Source organism: Mastomys coucha, unplaced genomic scaffold (genome assembly GCF_008632895.1).
Source record: "Mastomys coucha isolate ucsf_1 unplaced genomic scaffold, UCSF_Mcou_1 pScaffold21, whole genome shotgun sequence".
Lineage (NCBI taxonomy): Eukaryota > Metazoa > Chordata > Mammalia > Rodentia > Muridae > Mastomys > Mastomys coucha.
The window spans coordinates 77725571-77738752 of record NW_022196904.1 but is presented as its reverse complement, the minus strand read 5'-3'; the positions used below and the strand labels follow the sequence as shown (position 1 = coordinate 77738752).

At 37.2% G+C, this 13182-nt stretch overlaps 1 pseudogene; it reads left to right on the top strand.

Moving 5' to 3' along the window:
- The first annotated feature begins 204 nt into the window (after positions 1-204).
- Positions 205-13182, top strand: part of LOC116101288 — a 110341-nt pseudogene continuing 97363 nt past the window's right edge.

Genomic DNA, 13182 nt, shown 5'->3' with positions numbered 1-13182 from the left:
CTGTCTCTTTCAGCTGTTTGTTGGGCCTTTCAGAGGGCAGTCATGATAGGTCCCTTTTTGTGAGCACTCCATAGCTTTAGTAATAGTCTTAGGTCTTGGGGCTTCCCCTTGAGCTGGATCCCACTTTGGGCCTGTTGCTGGACCTTCTTTTCTTTAGACTCCTCTCCATTTCCATCCCTGCAGTTCTTTCAGACAGGAACAATTATGGGTCTGAGTTTTGACTATGATGGCAACCTCATCCCTCACTTGCTGGCCTGTCTTCTTGCTGAAGGTAGGCTCTACTAATTCCTTCTTCTCACTATTGGGCATTTCAACTAAGATTCCTCCCTTTGAGTCATGAGAATCTCTCACCTCCCAGGTCTCTGGTACATTCTGGAGGGTCCCCCCAACCTCCTTCCTCCTAAAGTTGCCTGTTTCCATTCTCTTTGTTGGCCCTCAGGGCTTCAGTACTTTTCCCCCACCCAATACCAGATCATGTTCCCCTCTCCCCTCTAATCCCCTTTCCCTCCCAGGTTCCCTCCCCCCACGTGGTTGCTTTTTTCTATCTCCCAAGTGGGACTAAGGGCATCCTCACTTGGTCCCTTCAGCTTATTGACCTTTTTGAGTTCTGTGAACTGTATCTTGGGTATTATGTACGTTTTCTTGGCTCATAGCCACTTATTAGTAAATACATACCATGTGTGCCCTTTTGTGTCTGAGTTACTTCACTCAGGATGATATTTTCTAGTTCTACCCATTTGCCTGAAAAACTCAGAATGTAGGACATATATCCTTTCATATTAATTCATATATAAAAATTTTTCCTATCATTATTATCTTTTGATTTTTGGAGAATGTTTTAATAAGTTTCTGTCTAGAAATATGAGAAAATGTTTGTAAAGATTTTATTTTCTATTCAGCTATAAATGTTGAGTCATTCTGTTATTAGCCATTTAAGGAAGGGGTTTGCAGTGAATGGAAATAAGTGAAGGATTGTATGTATTCTAAGGGATCATACTTGGATGAGATGAATGATTACCTCTTTTCTCCAGTAACATATATTAGAAATTTCCAGTGTGCTGAATTGTCAAATTATCCCTCAAAACCCATTAGTTATGGACCATGAACCCAACTTCTTAGACTGAGAATCTGAGTTAACATGTATGTGTAGATAGCAAATTTAGGTTGATGCTCAAGCTAAACAAGTCTCAGCCAACCACATGAAAAGAGTCACACATATTAAGTAAAATCTAAGTTTCCCCAGAGTTGTATAATATTTGAGTTTTATACAAATATATCCTCAAAATTCAGGCTTTCTAAAGGGTATTTTCAATGTCATTAGCTGTTGGATAGATGTTCATATTCTGGTATTTAAAATTTCAGAGCTTAGCCTAATCATCTCACCATCTGCTATGAAATGATGAAACCATCTGTCATGATATTTAAGATAGTATCAAATTCCATTTATTCTATGAGAAGACAATGACTTTTGAAATACCAAATTTGAATACTTCTGATTACAATATTGTGTTATACTTTAAAATTGCCAACTTAGTTCTAAATATTTGAATGATTGCTAAAATCCTAGAATTTACATAGATATGATGAAGCAGCCAAATTGGAAAAATTTAGATTTCACAAAGGGGGTTTGAGAATTGTCCAAGTCTGATAGAATACTTCTACCTTAATGCCTCTTGCATTGAATTCACTAACTCAGGTTTCTAAAGCTCTTGGGGGTTATGGTCTTATGCAGTATTTTATAAAGTGTTTTTAATTCTGTGACTCATAATTATAATTTATGTAAGTAATATTATTTCCACCCCCTTTTAAAGCTATTTACGCTATTATATTTTGTGCAATTTTATATTTATTTAAAAAGGTACCAAGCCCTGTTTTATATATAACTGAGAAATACTTGTTCCTAACAGGGAAGTACATGGAAATTGAGTCCAAATATGAGATATTACATGGATATTATATGATGTTTTGATAACCTCTTTTATGAATATGATCATAATTATCATTGGTCAAGTGAAATTAAACAAAAGTGTGATAGAATTTTAACACTTGTTCATTCATGATGTTGCTTTAACCAGGATTTATAGAGGTTATCTTCTCTTCATTGAAATACAGTTGTACTTTAATTGACGTTTTAGTCATGTTCATATAGATTATAAAAACAAATTGAAACGTCGATGAGATAGGTCAGTAGAGCCAAGTCCAATCTCCAGATCCCAAGGTAGAAATAGATAACCAACCAATGCAAGCTGTCTTCTGAGTGCCTTATGCCATGGCATGTTCAAACACACACACATACACACAACACACACACACACATGCACACACACACACATATACATGTAAATAGCTAAATGCAAGACAAATTAAAAACCCTTCAAGAAACACTTCTCCAATTTTCTGTACAAATTCAACTTCCAACTGTGTATGAGTCATCACCTACATATTCTCCCTTCTATTTCCCTTTATTGTGCTCCATTTTTACCTTGCATTGTTACATTGAGTATAGCACTTGTACATGAATTTTTCACTGGACTCTCTCCTCAGAAAATCTAACACTTGAATTCTAAAGTCCTCATATACATATTCTTCCAAAGTTTCAAAGGGCCAAGATTGTATGTGTCATAGAGATGCCAACAGATATCCTTTTGTATGTGTAAATATGTACTCATGACATGGGGACAGCTATATCAAGGTTCACCAATGCTTTAAATCAAGGGAAATGGTGAAGCCTTCTCCCCTTACCCAAGTGCAAATCTTGACAGCATGAGAATAAAATGTTTATCATTTTTTTCTACAGCCAGATATTTACAACATGAAAATTGCTCCCCTACAAAGCCTGCTTCTTCTGAAATTAGCTAAACATGACTCCTTGATCTAACTGTATACCATATACTTGGCCTCCTTGTTCAGCTGCATATAATAATTCAACCTCCTTGTTTAACTTTATGCAATAACTCTACCTTCTTGTTCAGCTCTATGCAACAACTCTGCCTCCTTCAACTGCATAAAAATAGATGCTGATCTTCCAGAGGCTGCAGTTTCTCTATCAAAAAGTCCAGTACAATTGATGACAACTCTTTTGTGTGTCAGTGTGTCTGTCCTTTCTTCATTTTCTAAATGTCTAGTCTTGTTAACTCCTGAAGCTATGCAGGATGCAACATTTCTGCTTTGCTTTTGTGTTTGAACAAGTGCTCTCTCAGCTTCATGCTCCTGCCACCATGAGTGTGGTTATATGCCTCCCTGTCACAATGTGTCACAGACCGGTATTTATTATGGCCAATGGACTCTTAATTCTCTGGGATTGTGAGCCAAAATAAGCTTGTTCCTTCTTACAGGGCTCTTGGTCATGATGGTTTATCACAGTGACAGAAAAGTAGCTAATACAATAGGTCACATGAAAAAAAAGAGCAAGATTTCCACATTTATATTCTCTTGCATGTCTATACATTTAATCTATTGAACTCATGACCAAAGTACCTAAGTCTTAACTGAGATTTTCTCAGAAGAAATGACTGGCAAGGTGGCATACATCTCAGCCTCAACTGTTTAGGATCCTATAGTCCTAAAATAGTCCTGATGGCAATTATCAATCTGGTGTTTTTAAGAACCAACTTTGCAAATTTGTCCAGAATCCAAATTCTCTAAGGTTAGTCTGCATCAGAGAGCTTAAAATATAAATCTTACTATGTATCCAATCCTAGTTTTTGATAAATTTTCTGGATCCCTTTCATTTCCAGAGTGAGTTGAGACTACACTAGCACAGGCATTGTGGGATTTAAATCAGTATGCAATAATATTTTCCATCTCTATTTGGCTTTTATGTTATGTTCAAGTAACTGGCACATTGGTTTCTGGGACAAGCCGTGACCTTATCTGACTATCTTATTCCTGTATAAAAGCCTCTTTTGGTATCGCATGATTCTCAGGTCAAACCTAAGCTTCTTACTTTGCCTGTGCAATGCACTCTGCATGATTTTGCCAATGTCAGATCCTACAGCCAAATCATTTACTGCTCTTTCCCTGTCCACTGTTTTTGGTAATATTCTTTAGTGACCACACTCTTCATTCTCCAGTATTTCCTTTTAAACTATTTTGTTAAATACATGTGACCCTCATAGGTTCACAGTGACATCAGAACATACATACAATTTACACTAATTGAATCCAGCCTCCTTTTATTCCTGTATTGGGGCATCACATTCTCAATTTCTAGAATATTCTATATTCAAGCCAACTTCACTTGCTCATTTCTGAAGTCAGATCTTAATCTAACACAGGCTAGCTTGGAACTAACCACAAAAATCTTTCTGTCTTAGTTTTCTAAACTTTTTTTTCTTAACTTCCACTTAAAAATGAGAACAAATAGTTTTGTTTACCCCTTTTCTACTTCTACTTAGCTCCTGGGAAAAAAATTCATTAGTTTCTGAAAATTGAAAAAATATCCTTTGTGAACATTTCCCAAGCAGGTTAATGTGACCAGATAGACTTTAATACCCAGTACTATGAGCCTTATCACTCCCCTCCTTTACTCATGTAGTTGCTGTCTCTGTATTACCTCAGTCTGCTTTCTTCTCTGGCAGTCTTTCTCAATTCTTGCTGAAGAAGTAAACATCATCAGTTTTATTTCTGTCAGTTGATATTTGTCTTGGTCAAAGTGGTTGCTATTAATGTGAAGTCTTATTTAAGCTCACCTAAACTGACTCTGTCATATGTTTTTTAATATATTAAAAAGTGATTGGTACATTTTTTTAAAATTTAACTTTATTTTCAATTATTCTTTTTATAGCCTGCTCACTGACTCTCTCTTGGTTACCTCTTCCTCCAGCAATCCTTCCTCCAAACCCTTCTCCTCTGAACAGGTGGGGGCCTTCTGGGTATTTCTCCACCCTTGAACTTCAAGTTTTTGAGAGGCTAGGTACTTCCTTTTCTACGGAGGACAAACAAGGCAGCCCAGCTAGAAGATCATATCCCATGTCCAGGCAACAGCTTCAGGGATAACCTCCATGAGAAGCTGTACATTACTACATATATGCTGGGAGGCCTAGGTCCAACTGGTGTATGCCTTTTGGTTGGTGGTTCAGCCTCTGAGAGCCCCAGGGTCCAAGGGTCTGTTGGTCTTCCTGTGGAGTTCCTATCTACCTTGGGGCCCATAATCCTTCCTCCTATTCTTCCATAAGAGGCCCCAAGCTCCATCCACTGTTTGATGGTAGGTGTTTGTATCTATCTGAGCCAGCTGCTCATTGGAGCCTTTCAGAGGACAACATGCTCCTGTCTGTAAGCATAACAGTGTTATTAGCAGTGTTAAGGATTGGTCTTTGCCCATGGTATAGCTCTCAATTTGGGCCAGTTATTGGTTGACTATTCCCTCCATTTCTGCTCTGTCCCATGTGCCTGCATTTCTTGTAGACAGGATATATTTTGGCTTAAAAGCTTTGTGGGTGGGTTGGTGTCTATATTGCTCCACTGATGTTCCTGTCTGACTACAGGATATGGCTTCTTCAGGTTCCGTATTCCCAATGTTGTGAGACTCTGCCATCTTTTAAGATACCTCCCATAGTTTTAGACATTAAATGAGTTCAAGACAGTGAAATAGAAAGAAACATTCCAAGTTTAGGTGTTTTATTTTCAGAGGGGAAACAGTCTTAATGGAAATGACTTATAGTGCTAGGAACTTCAATGTTCTGCCAACTTACGACGGTGGAAGCAGAAGGCTGAGCGTGAGTGGTATCACTTCTCAACCCAGAGGACTAGGCTTCCTAGCTCTACACACGCTTTCCTGATTTCATCTGTATTTACAAGAAAAACTGGGAAATTGTAAGAAAAGAACATTAACTACCCAAGTCATCCTTGACAGTTCTCTGTTGAAAAAAGAATGACTTGGGTAACAAATGATGGCTTGATTTTATCTGAGTAATTTACAGTAAAATTTTTATGCTTAAAGTTCAGATATTCAAAAAATAATTGCTCTTATTTAAAGGGAGAAAAAGACAAATGGGGAGGACAGTGATAGGCAGAACTGAAGAAGCACTATCCAAATATACAGTCTTATCCCAAGCCTGAAAACGTCTGTACTCTTCCAGCACCAGCCTCACAGGGACATGCTGCGAAGTTTAATGTCCAAACTTCTATTTGGAGCTGAAGTACTTTCCATTAAGTCACTTTCTGATAGAGATGAACACTATACTTCTAGATCAAATTTTAACAACTCAAGACTGCATTTTAGATTTTCTCAAATTTCACATTCCAGATAAGAACCTTAGCCAACTGCAGACAATTATACCTTTTGTATTTCAAAGGAAACAAGGCTGTGAGAGTTTGTATGACTCATATTTTGGTGAACCTGAAGTTGGGTAAAAGTTTCTACGAATTTGTACAGTTATAAGTTCTTAACAACAACTTTTTCAACATCCAACATTTTCATTTCCATCTTCAGGCAGCATTGCTCACTAAGAGTATAATATCAGATGTACACGTAACAAATATAACTCAATGTAGCCTGATAAAGACTTGTGATCGAGATGAAATTTCCTGTTTTATAGCTGAGGCAGCTAAGGAAGTAGTGTCAAAAACTATACTATCTATACATAGTAAATGGCAGTTAGGATTCAAACCCAGAGCTTGTTCCTTTAAATCTCTTATACTGCATAATTCTTTCTTTACTTTGTCAGCAGACCTGTGGCATCTCTCTTTGAGGAACTGATGTTTTCTTAACCATACAGCCAATGACCATCAGACCTAATGATTAAAGGTTATGATCTGTTTCTTAATGTCCGATAATAGAAGAGCTACATCACTGTATACTTCGAAATATGTTGAAGAAAGCCCATACATGTATGTTATTCACTTTCAGAGATTCCCTAAATTTGTGGGCATAAAACACTGACATGAATCTTACTTTGCCTGTCATATTAATACTTGCATACATTGTACTCTGCAGTTATTGTTGGGAACTTTTGTTGCAAGTTAGTTATAGCTTCATATATGAATGTAGGCTTGGGTGCCATTCCTGTTAATGGCAAGGGAGCAGCACAAAAGTCTTTGGACACTACCAATAAAAAACAATATTCTCTTATAACAAACCTTAAGAAGTTCCTCACTGTTATAAAGAAATTCTGTATCTTAATTAAGTGTATCCTTTGTTGGAAAAGTTAAAGTAATGCATAGGGATTATTACTTCATTTTAAAATAATTTTTTACTTTTTTGAAATTAAAATATACTTATGCCATTTCCCCCTTTTTTTCTTTTTACCTATGAGACTGGTCTCATGGAGCCATGACCAAACTTACTGTCTCTCAAATTTATGATCTTTTGCCTCATTTTAATTGCATTTCTATATTTAGGGGGAAATTTTATATATATAACTATATAATATATTATATATTATAATTATATATCATACATCCAATATATTTATGTAATTATATATATCATGTATAATTGTATATAATTATATAAATTATATAAATATATAATACATTACATATAATTACACAAATTCTATAAATATACCATATGTATTTATATATAATATATTATATAATCATATAATACTATACATAATGCATATATATATATAATTTTCCCCAAATATATAAGTACAGTATTAGTTTGTAAAACTTTACTTGTATAGATATGATTTTAGGATTTTATCATTGGATAACCAATTGAGGTCCTCTTCTGTGGAGGAGAATATTTTCTCCTACTCTCAACATTTCCTATTTGCCTATAATTCTTTGTTTAGCATTCTGAGATTTTCCTCTTCCATGCCAGCATAGTATGTCTGCTGGTTTCATTGTTGTTCAGAATTTCTTTAGCCATGTGCTGAGACTTCATGGGTATATATCTTCCTGGACATTTTTAGAAGACACGATCTCATACAAGACAGCTTGCTTCTCTTACAATTTTTCTGCCCCCTTTGTGATGATCCCTGAACCTTAGGAGTAGGGGTTGTGTTGTAGATGTATCAGTTAGAACTGGGCTCCACAAGGTTGCATTTTGATTGATTATGGTTTCCTGTAAAAGTTTATGTTTTGCAGGGAGAAGTTTCAAGTTTTCAAGGAGAGCTGCACTTATTTTGTAGAAATAAGGATGTGTGTGTGTGTGTGTGTGTGTGTGTGTGTGTGTGTGTATGTGTGTAAGCTTTAGACTCTTCTTCCATATCCATGACTTCACACGGTCTTTTTGAGAATGCCATACATGAACACTGCATTTACATATTTAAATCATTCTTGTGCCCCCCCACAACTACATCTAAATTAATGATCTCCTCTAATCATTATTCACACATGAACACATGGACATACACACACATGCAATTAACTGAGTCCATTTAGGTTTGCTAATATATACTTGTGTCCAGAGCAGACTTCTTGAGATCAGTGTGGGACCTTGTTATTAGAAGACACTATTCACTGGCAGTTCTGGGGGGGTCGGCTTGGTTGATATTGTTGTTCTTCCTATGGGGTTGCAAACCCCTTCAGCTCCTTCAGTCCTTTCCCTAACTGCTCCTTTGGAGTCCCTGTTCTCAGTCCAATAGTTGGCTGAAGCATCCACATCTGTATTTGTCAGGCTCTGGCAGAGCCTCTCAAGAGACAGATATATCAGGCTCCTGTCAGCAAGTACTTCTTGGCATCAGCCATAGTGTCTTAAACCACTAACCAAAAAGTTCACATGGAGCTACCCAAGGCTCCAGCCGCATATGTAGCAGAGGATGGCCTTATCTGGCATCAATAGGAAGAGCAGCCCTTGGTCCTGTGAAGGCTCAATGCTCCAGTGTAGGGGAATGGCAGGGCGATGAGGTGGGAGTGGGTGACTGCGTGGGGGAGCACCCTCATAGAAGCAGGAAAGAGGGAATGGGATAAGGGGGTTGAGGAGGGGAAACTGGGAAAGGGGATAACATTTGAAATGTAAATAAATAAAATATCCAATAAAAAAGAGGAAAAAAGAAAATAGACAAAAAAGATACCATTCCTCTCTTAACAGTCATCAACAACCTATAACTCTTTATCTAGGGGTGGGGTATGTTGAATTTTCCCTATCCCTTTTTTATATATCAATTGGTAGTGTCTATACTGCTCTTGTTTGTGCACCAGTGATATTAATAGTACATGGATGTATCAAGTGCCAAGTATGAAAAAAACTCACCTTGAATTGTTGGTCAGCAGAGTCCTAGAGGCTCCCAAAGTAACATGAGCTATTTCTATTACCATTGGTTGCCACCTGAATTTGAAGTTAAGACCCCTATGTTGAAGGCACCACATACTTTGTACATCAGGTTTAGAAGAACCAGTCTGGAACTGACCTGGATTCTTCCTTCTTGAGGACTAGTTTTTATATTAGAGGAAGGTGCTATGCAAGCTGCCAAGGGAGACACTACCATTTGAACCCATTTCTACAACAGTGCTCTCTCTATTCTGGGGCACACTCATTTCTTAACTGAAAGCATAATTGTTTATCTAATGTACTATTACCACTTTCCCCAATTTCAATCAGCAGTCTCTTCAGAGCTTGCAGTCTCAGGCAGATGTGGGATCCTGTTGTCATGCACAGAAGTAGCTTGATTATAATCATGTTCCTCTAATGATCTCATTCTAACTATGCAGCCGCTTGTTCCTGATATTCCCTTCACTGATCTGCCTTGGGAGTTCACTTCTCTCCTATTTCGGATTCCTTGCTACTCAATAAAACTATGGTGCCTCTATTTTTTTTTTTCTTTTTGGCACCCATTACTTACAAGGCACTCAGCTTTTCAGGGGAAAAATAACTAGTTAATTTCTTTCTTCTACATGTAATTGTTGGTTGTTCTTGCCTTGATTTCAGTTTATCATTGGGTTCCCTAAGGAACATACCTTTCAAGTAGTCTCTCTAATGGCCACCTTTTCATTTCTTTGCACCAATGACCTTGAAAATGTGTTTCCTTCATTCCTTGTGAAGCCTGTCTCATGGTATTATTCCTCTAACCTCATTTTCCAAGCCAATTATGATCCCATTATCTTCTCTAACTTGCTACATTATATACATGTAGATTGTTGCTGATGAAAGGATTATAATCTTCATATTTAATTGCTTTTCATAATGTAGCATTTATTTGAAAGTGGAACTCTGATGTGGTGGCATTTTTCTATTATGTACCATTCAATGAAAATCAATTACTCACAAAACAATGGAAAACAAAATCACAGCTGTGATTTTTTTCTTTTCTTTTTTAGAAATAAAGGGTATTGCTGCTGCTTAAGCTTAAACTAATGACGTTCAGAAAAGTGAGAAGTGGAACATAAAGCATGTGAAGGAACATGTGGATCCAGAACTGTGAAGAGGAGTCCTCTTTGGATACAGAGTGAAATTGATGGAAAAATTCATTTTATATTTGTCCAGATATCTGCTGATATGTCCAGATATCCAAGTTATTTATTTATTGTCATTATTCTTATTCAACCCTGAAATATTTACCTCTAGGACCACCCATTTACATATGTACTGAGTAGCAAGTGGATTGAAGACTCTGGAAGAGTAGTGTAAATAAGACACAGCTAGCACGTTTCTTTAAGGATTTCCATTGTAATAGAGACGAAGCATTCAGAGAGAACACTTTCTGAAAGAATATACTAAAATGAGGAGGCCTGTGATCAGATTAAACAATCATCACATTGAGTACTGAAGAATCAGAGCAGGTGGCCCAAAGTAGAAAGAAATGAAGGCTTCGGTAATGGGTTAACATAGCACATATAGACAGAGTCAAGTATTAACAATCCTTCTACCTGAAAAATCAGTTTTGTTTGGTCTCAGTATCAATTTTCAATTTGAAATTTAAATGTCTTTTCTATACATATGCTATAACTCCTCCCTGTTACCACACATGTTTAGTGTTATGAACATTTACCCTCAACCTTTAAATGTACTTGAGCTTTAGAACATTTGTCCAAAGATAATAAATGGAATAAAAGACTAGAGATGCTTAGACAGCTAAGTTTGGGTAGAACAAATTAGGAGCTCAAAGAAAGGGAAGAAAGGAATCTCCAGAAATTCATGAGAATCTGCTAATAAAAAGCCTTGCATTAAATGCAAATAAATATGTATGTATATGAGAAATTCATAAAGAGAAAGAATGACGAATTAAAGGAAAGGTGGAATTCAATTACAAAATACTGAAGACTAATTTGTCTTATAGTAAGGTTAGGGATGCAATATTTGAAAGGATTGGAAAGGAGAAAATTTAGGGAGAAGTTCTAACAGCACTGATTAAACCAGAGTATGTATAAAACTCTATCAATACTTAACAAGATGAAAGAGTCATATATATTTTTGGAGATTTTAAAACATTGGAAAGGGGGTTCCTTTCGGTCTCTCTGGGCTGGTGTCCTGAGCGGACCTTGGGCACAAGCTCTGCAGCCAGTCCCACAACACCCAGAGGAAGCTCTACTCCCAGGTACTCTGACACTCTAGGGTTCAGAGGTGAGGAGGATCCAACATCTGTCCCAACACTAGGAATAACTGGGAACTGCAGGACCAGGCACACAGGAACTCCACCAGCCCAGTGGCTCTGGTTCCTTCCAGTCTCTCTGGGCTGGTGTCCTGAGCGGACCTTGGATGCAAGCTCTGCAGGCAGTCCCACAACACCCAGAGAAAGCTGCTGAGACTCCCAGGTGCTCTAACAAACCCAGGGTCACAGGATCCCAGAATCACAGAAACACAGAGACAGCTTGACTCTGAGGAGTTCTGATCCAACCAGGATCACAGGAAGGACAGGCTACAGTCAGATTTAGCAAGGGCAGGTAGTACTAGAGATAACCAGATGGCGGGGGTGGGTTGGGGGGAAGCATAAGAAAATGAACAACACAAACCAAGGTTACTTGGCATCATCAGAACCCAATTCTCCCACCATAGCAAGTCCTGGACACACATTCACACTGGAAAAGCAAGATTTAGATCTAAAATCACTTATCATGATGATGATACAGGACCTTAAGAAAGATATAAATAGCACCCTCAAAGAAGTACAGGAGAACACAGGTAAACAGCTAGAAGCTCTTAAAGAGGAAACACAAAAATCCCTTAAAGAATTATAGGAAAACACAAAAAGGTAAAGGAAATGAGCAAAACCATCCAGGATCTAAAATGGAAATAGAAACAATAAAGAAATCAGAAAGAGAGACAACCCTGGAGATACAAAACCTAGGAAAGAAGTCAGGAGTCATAGATGCAAGCATCACGAACAGAATACAAGAGATAGAAGAGAGAATCTCAGGGGCAGAAGATACCATAGAAAACATTGACACAACAGTCAAAGAAAATGCAAAAAGCAAAAAGCTCCTAACCCAGAACATCCAGGAAATCCAGGACACAATGAGAAGACCAAACCTAAGGATAATAGATAGTATAGAAGAGAGTGAAGACTCCCAATGTAATGGGCCAGTAAATATCTTTAACAAAATTATAGAAGAAAACTTCCCTAACCTAAAGAAAGAGATGCCCATGATCATACAAGAAGCCTACAGAACTCTAAATAGCCTGAACCAGAGAAGAAATTCCTCCCGTCACATAATAATCAAAACACCAAATGTACTAAACAAATAAAGAATTTTAAAAGCAGTAAGGGAAAAAGAGCAAGGAACAAGTAAAGGCAGCCCTATCAGAATTACACCAGACTACTCACCAGAGACTACGAAAGCTAGGAGATCCTGGGCAGATGTCATACAGACCCTACAAGAACATAAATGCCAGCTCAGGCTACTATACCCAGCAAAACTCTCAATTACCATAGATGGAGAAAACAAGATATACCATTAGAAAACAAAATTTACACAATATCTTTCCACAAATCCAGCTCTACAAAGGATAATAGATGGAAAACATCAACATAAGAGCAAAACTACACCTTAGATGAAGCAAGAAAATAATCTTTCAACAAATCCACACAAATCTAATTCCACCTCTTACAACAAAAACAACAGTAAGTGACAATTACTTTTTCTTAATGTCTTAATATGAAAATTAATATTACCAACATATCCTGAGCGATTGAAATCCAACAATATGAGGAATTAGAAATTTGTTAATTGTCATCCAATGGTCTCTCTCTAATTTGGTAATTGGAGAATTAGGTCCAATATTGTACTCTCTAATTTGGTAATTGGAGATATAGGTCCAATATTGTACAATCTATATATACTTTCAGCTTGTTT